Source organism: Podarcis muralis, chromosome 1 (genome assembly GCF_964188315.1).
Source record: "Podarcis muralis chromosome 1, rPodMur119.hap1.1, whole genome shotgun sequence".
Taxonomy (NCBI): Eukaryota; Metazoa; Chordata; class Lepidosauria; order Squamata; family Lacertidae; genus Podarcis; species Podarcis muralis.
In genome coordinates this window covers 78,690,754-78,703,292 of record NC_135655.1, presented here as the reverse complement: position 1 = coordinate 78,703,292, position 12,539 = coordinate 78,690,754, and the positions used below count along the sequence as shown (strand labels likewise).

The following is a 12,539-nucleotide window of genomic DNA, read 5'->3' as shown; positions in this document are numbered from 1 at the left end:
ATTAAGTAAATTTTATGAGATTCTGTTTTGGAAAACCGTTACAATGATATATATTGAAATTCAGTCAAGGGAATTTGAGGAAGTCACTTAACAATAAAACAAAAAAAATTCCTTCCAGTAGCACCTTAAAGACCAACTAAGTTAGTTCTTGGTATGAGCTTTCGTGTGCATGCACACTTCTTCAGATACACTGAAACAGAAGTTGAGTTGAGTTCTATTTCAGTGTATCTGAAGAAGTGTGCATGCACACGAAAGCTCATACCAAGAACTAACTTAGTTGGTCTTTAAGGTGCTACTGGAAGGAATTTTTTTTGTTTTGACTATGGCAGACCAACACGGCTACCTATCTGTCACTTAACAATGTTAGTAAGATTGGATTAAGTACAGTTATGATCTATGTTTGTTTGTTAGTTTAAAATTTTGGAAAATTAATTTAAAAAATGGGGGGGGGGGAAATACTCATAAATGAAAGAAACATGCCGTTCTTTATCCAAAGTGTGCAGTGCAAACTTTTGATACCCATGGTGTGCTTTAGTATTTCATTACACACTTGTAAAATAAGATTTACAGCTGGAGCTAAATATATTAAGGGTAGAATTCAGTGTTGCACTATTACAAGCATATTGCACGACCCCCAGATTGAACGACCCCCACCCCACTCTCCTCCCCCGTGTGCTGTTCCAGAGGTTCTCCTGTAACCCCCAGAGCCAATTTCAGGAGGTGCTAGGGAGGGAAGAGAGGAGGGAAAGCCCCAGTGCACAAGTGACAAGGGTGCATTAGGCGAATCCTTCCCAGAGTCTTTACCTATAGGTCTTGCTTTTGCTGTTTAAGTGCAGTTTACATTAATAAGTCTGCATACTTCTGCACACTCCTGCCATTTGGGTTGAGACATAGGTAAATGGACCTGACTCTTGGATAATGTGTGTCTAGTGGCTTTTGCTGGGGAGGGCAGAGGTCCAGTTCCAAGTTGGAACAAGGCTAATGCAGCACAGTACAAAAATCAGCTTTTTTTGTGGGTGGGGGTGCCTGGACTCATTGGAAATGCTGTGATTGATAGTATGCTACAAAAATTAATCACACGTGCCCTTCTAAAGTCTGGACTGGGGTCATGGCATAAACAATGGATTTTGTTGCATTGAACAGTGTAATCTTGGGAACGGAGTATGGAAATGACTCCGTTAATGCCATGTTCAGACTTTCCACCGAGATCACATGACTTAAGAATCTCTGCAGACTAAGTGGTCCAGACCTTTCAGATTTCATACAATTTTGTAAGAAGGGAGCTTTTAGATAGGAAGAGACTATTGGATCATGCTTCTGGCCCTGCCCACAAGGCCTCATAGCTTCCTCACCTTATGCTCCAACATCCACAAGTTGAGTGTAAGCCCCTCAGGAGGGGAGTTCTGTGCATGGAGACCTCTCCCTGTTGGTTATGTTGGATGGGGCTGATAGAAATTGTAGTCCGAAACATAAAACCATAGTTCTAAGCCGAGAGCAAATGTTGGGCCTTACCCACCTCCCCTCCCTCCTCCCAGTATCAGTGCTCCAATCCTGGGCTCTTTAGACCACTGTTGTTGGTTATGTCTAAGCAGGCAACTCTGCCCCCTCTAGATTTTACTGGACTACAACTCCCATCAGTCCCAGCCAGCATGGGCAGTGGCCAGGGATGATGGAAGTTCTAGTTCAGCAACATCCAGTGGTCACCACGTTGGCTATGTCTCAACAAAAATATTAAAATTGGGATCAAAGTGTGGTTTCAGATGGGAAAGGGGAAGTGTGGTTTAAAGACATCTAGATCACGGTGTAACAGTTGGACTGATCTCTTGGAGCCATTCTGTGCCCTCAGTTCCTTGCCAGCCCTCACAGTTACCAAAGGACAGTCTTGCCATCTCTCTCTCTCTCTCTCTCTCTCTCTCTCTCTCTCTCTCTCTCTCTCTCTCATAAAGGGCCTAAGAGGGCTGCAATTCTGCCTGACACGGAGCTGCTAATTAAGATCCTGGGTCACATTTTTTTATTCTGCCCCTTCTCAGTTCATTTGCCAGAGCTTGACAGCTAAATAGTTTGCTTCCTGGGGCCCCTCCTGACTGAGCTTGGATAATTACTGCCTAATGAGGGCACAGATTGCATCTGTGATGGGGAAGAAACATGACCAGAGGTAAATAGATTTCTCTCCCCGCCCCTGCAATGGACAATTTAGGGGGCAGACATCAGGCTATTTGGTGAAATGTTCAGCAATGAAGAAACATATGGCCAGGAGCCTGCTGTGCATCTACTGTAATTAGTGTTTAGTTTCCCATTCTCTGCTTATCATGACAGTTTATGGACATAGATTAGGGCTGAATGCATATAATAAAAATATTTCTGTTAAGAGCATACAGTATAGTTATATTAGTGGGGCTTCTCAGATTGGATATAGATACGCAGTTCTCAGACAGAACATAGCCATGCTGTTCTCAGAAGGGAGGTCTCTTTCCTGCAATATTGAAGTGGGTCAGCTAGTTCCTGTTTGAAACGCAAGGCTATATTTTTTCCACTTGTGGTAACGAAGAGGCAGAAGCTGTTCCCACACAAGTGTAGATGTGTACATGACTCACTGTTTTCATAGGTGCATTTGTATGCCTCCGTCCACACATGAGCACTTTCAACTTGATTCATCTGAAATCTGTCGTGAGGTTTTCCCATCCAGACTAGTGGGTGGTGCTTGATGGCTTGATGGGCTACTGTTTGTTGTTGCCTCCTCTGCTCCTACCCACCAGAAACATGAAGTCATTTGGGAGCATGCCTGCAGATATTTAACTGTGTGTTTGTGTGTGCAAGCACTTTCTTTTTCTTTTTTAAGGATTTTTTTTTTTTAAAAAAGTTTCATGACATACCAGATTTGCGCAAAAGAACAGTCAATTTTTAAAATTACAATAGTAATAGTGCATGCATCGCTCCAACTCAGGAAAGGACTTGAAGTTGCTTGCATGAAAGGCTGCTTCTTCCTTTCTTCCCCCTTTCCTTTCCTATCTACAGTCATACCTCGGGTTAAATATGCTTCAGGTTGAGCGTTTTCAGGTTATGCTCTGTGGCAACCCAGAAGTAACGGAACGCATTACTTGTGGGTTTCATCGCTTGCGCAGGCGCAGGCACTCAAAATGATGCCATGCGCGGAAGCGGCGAAACACGACCCGTGCATGTGCAGATGCTCAGACACGTGTTACGTTGTACTCAGGACTCAGGGTGCGAACGGGGCTCCGGAACAGATCCCGTTCGCATCCAGAGGTACCACTGTACTGTATCTGCAAGGGCGTTTTTCACTTTTTAATAGAGATGCTTTGTGTAAGAGCAGTTCTGCACAAAAGAGCTGTTTTAACAATGAAAATATGTGAATGTGCCTTCATCAATGACTGGTGGAAAAGGGCAGGCTGCATCCTTTCCTTTGGGCCGATGGAGACAAAATGGAAGTAGAGAGTGCGGCAATAGATGACACCCAACGAAATTTCGCTACACATGTAAAAGAACCCCCTCACACAGTGCACTTACCGCTTGTCTACAGTTAGGTAACATGTGGTTTCGTATTGGATTTTCTTCCCTTATTGGATTATACGTCGATCAGGTAAATTTGAATTTAGTGCAGGGGTGGGGATGTGGGCTTCTACCTGACTGATTAGCAGCCAGACCTATATGAATGTTAAAAGACTTAATAGGTTCTAGTGGGAGTCTGGTATTTGATGGCCGATATTGTGCCTTTCCAATGCAAATCCCTAGTCCTGTCTGTTTCTAGAAGCTATCTCTTAGATGTCCCTGGGGCAACTGTTGATAAATCTGAAGCCTTTGTTGTGAATTTTGGTTTCCTGTCTGTGAGACTTTCATGTTAGAATTAATATTTGCTCAGGCATCTCCTTAGTGGAATATGTTCAGAGAGCCAGGAAAGCTGGATTAGTCCCCCACTGTGTAACCAATCCTTTCTCCCATCCTTCCACACCAACTGAGTTAGCTCATTACCATTTCTCACAACCTTGCATGGCAAAAATGATCAGTTTGAGAGAGTCTTGGGGTGGCAGGTGGGGGAGAGCGCATGGTTTCCGGTCCCTAGAAATGGGGAAGCCGGGTTCTGGACTAAAGGACTGTTGTCGTAACACAAGGCAGAACATTTGTTTTTCAACTTTCCTTTATTTGCAGGAAGTAATGAGTATCTTTCCTCTTTCAGATATTTCTGCCTAGCAACCACCCTCTTTAAGAGACCCCTAAGAGCTCTAGGCTAGAAAAGATGTTGGAATGTCTGTAGATTCAGATACATTCTGCCAGCTGTGCAGAGAGTATCCAGATTCACTTGGCTGCTTCAGTCGGGTGACAGCATAACCGACAGATTGAGGCTTCCTACAGGAGGCACGAGCATGGCTCCTGTGAGGTATGGCAACTGCTTTGTAAAAAGAGTGCTGGGAATTGCGCATGAGTCACAATTAGGCATCTCAGGCACTTTTTGTTTTGTTTTGAAGACAGAAAGTTAGTTGGGGGGAAGGGTCCCAGGTTTAATCCTCAGCATCTCCAGGTAGATCTAGGAGAGACTCTCATCTGAAAATCACAGAGACCCTCTGCCAGTCAGTGCTGCTAGTCCTGAGCTAAACGGACCAGTGCTTTGACCTTGGTATAATGCAGCTTCCTATGCTCTTCTGTCTGCTCTTCATGAAAAAAAAAAACTAAGTCCTACTGTTCTAGTCTGTGACCTCTTCTACTCTCAATGGATGGAGAAGTGTTTTTATGCCACACTGGATGCCAACTTAATGCGATCAGTGTCACGGGCTTTGGCAGTTACTTAAACATCACTGCTGGTGCACCTTAATTGAGATGCAAAACTGTGCAATTAACTCTGTCCTAATAGCTTTGCAGAATTTCCCTAGCCTGTTATGGTGTGCAGGATACCAGGGCACAGCAGGTGTCCTATAGCCCACTTAGTCAAAGTGGGGTGTCAGATCACCTAAATTTCCTGGGAGGTTAATGCCCTTGAAGAGGAAGTGTCACTGGGGTCCGTGTCCATCACTGCTAATCTCCCACCGTTCGTAGCTAAAGGGCACCCATTCAGCATCAGTCATGACCTGCTTCAGCACTGCCACTTCCGTAGCTTGACAGCTGTCCTGCTGGGTTAACAACAGTTTCATTAGTGCCCTGCCAGCCTGCAGAATGACTTGGCCTCATGCCCTCTCAGATTGTTCCCTTCTTCGCCTGTCCCCCTCCATTATTGCAGCCTTGCAAATAACTGCTCAGGATATGGTGGCCCACCCGCTGCAGCGATCACCTGTGTTACTTCTTCTCCCTTTTTTACCATGTGCTGCTGCCAAAACCAGTTACCTCCTTTTGTGAGGCTGTCACAGTTGCTTGTGGGGCCCAGGACTGGCACTAGGGATAGTTTAACAGAAGACAGCATTTTGGATGTTCCATGTTCATTTATTCTTATTCTCTCTCCTAGTTTAGTGACAAGTAACTTTAAGATTAGAAGGGAGACTGAAAACATAATGCGTGCAGTCGCCATAGTGTAGCCTTGTTTTAAACAGGGCAGCACTATGGAGGCCATGCATCATTTGCCCCTTCCATTCAAACTCAATGAGGAGGTAGATCTTGAAGGCCTGAAAAGAGAACTGCACATGCAGGTGTCACAGTGCAACCAGACGGCACTGTGGTGGCAGCATGTGTGGCTCACTCTTCATGGCAGGTAGTGGGCATTTCTTAGGCGTAACCAAGGGACTCTGAACCCCTGTCCGTACAATGCTGCACACTGTATCTCCTGTCCTTCCCTCGCTGGGATATGTATCATCACTTGGAATGGATTGCTGCTACTCTCTATGGGTAACCAGGCAAGAGTTAAAATTATATGACTGGCTCAGTAGCTGCAATAGAAGTGCATGGTTTTTCCTTGTTGCTTTTTGATAGATAAGAACTTAGTATGGCAGTGACAAATAACTGCTTTTTAATTTGCTGTTCCAAACCAGAAGCTTTTGCCTCTATCCTTCTGTTGTTTAGGGGTGTGAGTAACTTAAACCCACCACCCAGTCCTGTTAGCTATGTGGAAGTGTGTGTGTGTATGTGTGTGTATTTGTTTGAGGAGGAAGTGGTAATGCAGTCCTCCTTGTAATTACCGTAATTATTTGAGTTGGTTCACACATTAGTTTGCTTGTTCACAAGGCTTGTCAGGTACAGAACTTCTCACATGTTTCCCTTGCTTTCCAAGAAGGAGGCCAACCCAGGGAACTAATGCTTGATAGCAGTGCTTTCAGATCTTCCTTTGCCCACACTTAGAGAGCTGATGCAGCGCCATAGTCCTGCTGTAGCTTCTAGACAGGTTGAACCCAAATGAAGCATTACAGAGCTGAGCTCATGGGATCACTTCATCATCAGAGTGGCTTTGGGCAATCCTAGTACAGTTAGGCTACCAGAGACTCCAGGATGCATGAATATTGGAGGTGTTTGATGCAATCAAGAAATCTAACTGGATATCATCATGTTTTAAAAAAACAAAAGCATCAAGATCTTGCCCATTTTTTACTGGGATGAAAGTGCAACATATTACAGTCATACCTTGGTTCTCAAATGGAATCCGTTCGAAAACCAAGGCATGGCTTCCGAGTGGCTACAGGAGCTTTCTGCACTCAATCAGAAGCCGCGGAAGCAGTGCTGGACGTTTGGGTTCCAAAGAACGTTTGCAAACCGGAACAGTCACTTCTGGGTTTGTGGCGTTTGGGAGCCAAAGCATTCAAATAACAAGGCATTCAACAACTAAGGTATGACTGCATATAAAAATTGGTGTCCCAGAGCTTGCATGTAGCTTATATGATGGTGTGGTGGTGTGTCCTGTTATCTTCCTCATGTTGGTCCAGGCTTTTCTAAAGAATTCCTGCACAGCACCCCAAATCTTGTGACTTATAACACTCCATTCCTATCATGCCATACAGTGGTGCCTTCAGCATGACATCTTAATTACTTAGAGTTGTTTCTGACATAATGTTTGGAGCTTACAGAAAGACTTGTAAAATGAATCATGGGAGTGCCTCTACAGGGAGATGTTATATGGAGGCTGAGTTTCCCAGATGTATGCATGAAAACGATTTTGCAGCTCTGGAAAAGTTGCATGGATGACTAATCCTCACAAAATAGGGAAGTGATTGTTTTTCTAAAGTTCTGCAAGTATCTTACAGGCTAACATATATAGGGCTGCATAAACTTTTCTTGATACATAATGTGCTGTCCTCATTTGGGCAGGTGTACACACACACACACACACACACACACACACACACTGGGGAGGAGGAACAGCAGCAGAATAAACCCTGAGGCCAATAAATCATGAAATGCAAGAGGTTCAACCTGAGACATTTCTAGGCAAAGCTGTCCGTATAATAAAAGAGACCGTTCACAGCAGCGGTAATGGGTGATCACACATTTCCCCTAGCTTTGCTGTTTAACATTTTTAATGGGAGAGAGGCCTTTGCATTTGAGTCCCTCCTGAATAGAATCAAACTTACTGATAACATCTGGTTCAGCAATTTCACAGTAGAGCTTCCTTAGAAGAATGTTCTTCCCTGAATGGTGACTTCTAGCAGGTTGCCCTTGAACAGTGAAATGTTCTCCCGCTGGTTTCTAAACATGCAAGCGCACACACAGCTGAGGATGCTGCTTCATGCATTTGTTGAAGTGGTCCATGAGTCCTTATGCCACAATAAATTAGTTTAGTCTTTTAATGTAGCAAGATTTCTTGTGTTTTGTTATCACACACCAACACAGCTGCTCCTCTGGAATTCTTAAGTATATCCATGAGTTCTGGGCATGTTGCTGGAAACTATCTTTGGGCTGGTATGGAAATGATTGGAGCTGCTGAGCACTGCCCACTGCAAACCACTGGGTGCATATATTGTTGGCAAGGAATTAAATCCTGCTAGATAAATCTTAATCTAAACTGAATTGCTAAATGAGTGGCTAGAAAGAAAACAGCAGATGTGATGCATTAGGGTGCTTGAGCACACACAGGATGGTGTGTCTCACTGAACAATGCAATTCCATTAATCTTGATAGCAACGCTTATGATGCAGGCTAGGAATGGAATGACAGACATAAAAGAGGGCGAGTGGAATCGGCAGGGCTTGTGTGCCTTGTGCTCAGAATGTGAAGTTCTTCTGCAAGGAGACACAGGTTCTGTGCCTAGCATGAATTACAAATCTCTGTCTGCTTTCAAGACTAGAATGGTCGAACTTTTACATGACAGTGGTCAGGGCTCCATCCCTGATAACTTTGAGGTAGGCAGCAAAAAACAGTCCGTCCGTCCCCCCCATTTGTCTTTTAATGGTTTTTAATTTGAGATTGAAAATTTAATTGTCCTTTGTTTACTTCTGTCACTATTTAAACTAATTTGTGGTTTTTCTTGTGAGAAACACCAGGAAGAGCTTTCTGATGGTAAGAGTTGTTCCATAGTGGAAACTCCTTCAGGTGGTTGTGGATACTCCTTCATTGGAGGTTTTTAAGCAGAGGTTGGATGGCCATCTGTCATGGATACTTTAGTTGAAATTCCTACATTGCAGGGGATTGGACTAGATGACCCATGAAGCTCCCTTCCACCCCTACAATTCTTCGATTCTATAAAGGTTGGAGTTAGGAAGCCAGCAGAGGACAGGAATAATAACTGTGGTAAAAGATGGCAAGGAGGTAGTGGTGGCTGCAGAATTTAGTTGGTGCTACAGGGCTACTCAACATATGTTATTTATAATACAGTGGAACCTCGGGTTACCCTCAGGTAACGTAAACTTTGGGTTGCAAAAGCAGCAGCCCCGGAAGTGTTTCACCACTTGCGCATGTGCAGAAGCGGTCCTCCGGTTGCGAAAACTTCGGGATACCTCTGGAACGGATCCCGTTCGCAACCAGAGGTACCACTGTATAGAGTGGCTGGGTAGTTTAGTACCTGGAGTGGGGATGGGGCCTGACTTCAGTACAAATGGTTGAAGGCCCCTAATGCTCTCTAGTCTTGTTCTCTGTTACTCCAGAGGGCAGAAGTAGGTGGAAATTTCAAAGAAGCAGATTTCAGCATACCTTGGGAGGTTATGCACCTTTCTATGCTGGAGGTTAGAGACATTACCTTACCAACAAAGGTCCGTATAGTTAAAGCCATGGTTTTCCCAGTAGTGATGTATGGAAGTGAGAGCTGGACCATAAAGAAGGCTGATTGCCGAAGAATTGATGCTTTTGAATTATGGTGCTGGAGGAGACTCTTGAGAGTCCCATGGACTGCAAGAAGATCAAACGCATCCATTCTTAAGGAAATCAGACCTGAGTGCTCACTGGAAGGACAGATCGTGAAGTTGAGGCTCCAATACTTTGGCCACCTCATGAGAAGAGAAGACTCCCTGGGAAAGACCCTGATGTTGGGAAAGATGGAGGGTACAAGGAGAAGGGGACGACAGAGGATGAGATGGTTGGATAGTGTTCTTGAAGCTACAAACATGAGCCTGACCAAACTGCGGGAGGCGGTGGAAGACAGGAGTGCCTGGCGTGCTCTGGTCCATGGGGTCACGAAGAGTCGGACACGACTAAACGACTAAACAACATGCTGGAGGTATTAAGACAGAGGCTGGACACTCATCTGTCAGAAAAGCTGTTCATGCAAGATTCCTTCATTGTACAGTGACTTCACTTGGGGTGGTGTTGGGGGGTTTGGCTCCTGTGCCTAATTTATAGCAGGTCAGCAGGCAAAGTACTTCCAATCACTGCATCTCCATGCTGGGTGAGATTGGATTAATATTCATCATGCAGCTACTAGAAGGGATTATAGGTATGCCAGGAAAAGCCACAAGGAAAATAAAAATAGCTAAAAGCTCTGCACCTTGACTACTGAAGCATTGTTGGGGCATAGCTGGCGCATTTCCAAATGTAAACTCCACAATAATGAGGACTAAGGTAAAGGGACCCCTGGCCATTAAGTCCAGTCGCAGATGACTCGGGTTGTGGCGCTCATCTCACTTTACTGACCGAAGGAGCCACTGTTTGTCTGCAGACAGCTTCCGGGTCATGTGGCCAGCATGACCAAGCTGCTTCTGGTGAACCAGAGCAGTGCACCGAAACGCCTTTTACCTTCCCACCGGAGCAGTACCTATTTATCTACTTGCACTTTGATGTGCTTTCAAACTGCTAGGTTGGCAGGAAATGAGGACTAGATGCTTGCTTTTTAAAGGGCAGGCACTCGAGAATCTGTTGTGAATCTGTTGTGGGAAACAAATTATGGACAAAGCTGCATGCATGCAAATTCACAGCCAGCAAATCATCCAGATTATAACTCCCAGGAGATTTTGGACCCCGTAAGGTACAATAATGCAAGCAGCTGAACTGGTTTTGCTTTGCTTTGTGCTGCAGTAACTTCCTTCCCCCCTGAGGAAGGTGGCACAAGATAGGGCCAGTCAGCTGCCTTCGAGGCACTTAGCTTATACTTGACATTTTGAGCAGTGGCTGAGCTGCAAAATCCTGCAGGAATGGTGGGTCGAAGACAAATTTGCTTCTTCATCAGGCATGCTCTGTCTGCTTCATTACTGATTGGCAAAGCGTAACCTGGGAAAAAGAGCCAACAAAGCAGTCAATCACTGACACAGTGGTGGCAGGGCTGTCGTGTGTGCATAAATCCAAGCGAGCCCGGCATGCAAGACAATCACTGCCTCTGATCCGCAGGAGCAAAATGTCAGGTGGCCCCAGTGGGAACTAGTTTCATTTTCCTTATAACCCAGGCAGTGCTGCTGATGGAGGAGGGGCACTCTCTGCCTTTTGTGCTGATCTGAATAGTTGTGGAGAGAATACTACACGTGCTGAAAAACTGAGATCTGGTACTTGCAATTCCAAGGAAAAGGCATGAAGTGGGGGTAGTTTTTCCTGGGAGTTGGGAACCAACCTCATGTGTACCTTATTGATTGTGTGTGAGATTTTGGGGGGCAGGCGGACAAGGGAGGTGGTTCTAAAATGAAAACTTAACATGATGACTGTGAATTATCAAGCAAAAGAGAAAGCTTCTCCTGTAAGGAGGGAAATACGATCCTGTGTGGGTTGTCACTGCCCATCTCGCCACTGGCAGGAACAAACTTTTATTATTATTATTAGTAGTAGTAGTAGTAGTAGTAGTAGTAGTAGTATTAGAGTATACCTGGGGCAGGGTCAACCCTTTATCTCCAGTTCCAACTTCCTGCCAGCCACTGGTAGGATGTCTTGCCAGCTTCTATAGGTACGGCAAAAGAGAAGAGGTGGGAACGCCATCGTGGAAGGGATTTTTCCTTTGTTTACTTCTTGATCCTCCTCCTCCTCCTCCTACAGGGTTTTCTCCAGGCTCCATAGACCTCCTCCTGCATGGCATCCATTGTCTGGATCTGAGCTCCTCTGGGTGACATATACAGGGCGACCATTTGACCTTCACCTTCTACCTCCATGAGTCATTACAAGCTAGGAACTTACGCCTCAGTGGAGGTCTCCTTGGGAGACAAGTGGTTCAACAGGTGTTTATCACCAAAGAGGTAGGGCCCACAGTGGCTCCCACCTGATTTGAGAACTGCTGAGATACAGAGCATGGATGGTTGCCCAGGGGGTCAGACATGCCGTCCCCCAATGTTCAGGGGCCTCCTATCTCCCCGACCCCGAAAGGGGGGGGGTTCCCTTTCCTCCTTCACCTGTACTATCTACAGGGGCCATTAGGGCAAGCTTGGAATGGGAACAGAGGGAACAGAGAGGCATGCCCCACTGGGACTGCTGAATTTTCTGCTCCTAACTATTTGGTTTCCTTCTTTTCTAGTCTATTAGTTGTTTATTCCTGACTATACAGTTACTTGCTTAAGCACAAATTGAACTGGAGATAAAGGGGTTGTCCCTGCCCCAGGTATACTCTCTGTCTCTCTCTGTCTCTCTCAAAAAAAGATACTTCTGCCAGTGGTGAGATGGGCAGTGACAAACCCACACAGGATCATATTTTTCCCTATGGAAAGGGAACTTATCACAGTAAGTACCAACATTTGCATCTCAGTCTTGTCTGCATAACTGCCACAGAGAACAAAATTCACAATCTTTTGAAATGCAAATGACATCAGGATATATATTTTTTTAAAAACACACCAGATTATTCTCTCTCTCTTATTCTTTCCCTGTCATACGTCACCTGGTTTTGTTTTGTTTTTTGCTGGGTAACAAAAGGGAGGAGGTCATCTAAACTGCATGAGTCTTATAAAGAACTTTTCTGGTTTTATGTTGTAAAAAGCTGTGCAGATGATGAGACCCAACAACTCTCTGAACATACATATCTCTTCTGGACGTGTAATGTGAATGGGGTGGGGGGAGAAGAGAAGCTGCTTGTGGATATACAGGGTGAGTCCTTGAAAAGAGGCCCTGTGGCTACAAGAGTACACATGCTCCACGGGGCCTCTTTTCAAAGACTCACCCTGTACATGAATTTTATATAGGGGAAATAACGGGTGGGTGGGTATCCCCACAACCCAGTTGTTAAGTCTGCAGGGTTGCCAGCCAGCATTTTGTCCACCTGTCCAGTTGCCAGA

The 12,539-nt window shown here is 45.1% G+C and overlaps 1 protein-coding gene across 4 annotated transcripts in view; it reads left to right on the top strand.

Annotated features, from left to right (window-relative positions):
* Positions 1-12,539, top strand: part of B4GALNT4 (beta-1,4-N-acetyl-galactosaminyltransferase 4) — a 171,173-nt gene that overhangs the window by 60,898 nt on the left and 97,736 nt on the right. Inside the window, exon 2 of one of the 4 annotated variants that reach the window (XM_077932136.1) lies at positions 4,193-4,393. The exons of the other annotated variants lie outside the window; for them this stretch is intronic. The gene's annotated coding sequence lies outside the window, so the exon portion shown is untranslated. The remainder of the gene's footprint in view (positions 1-4,192; positions 4,394-12,539) is intronic. 4 annotated transcript variants of the gene reach the window in all.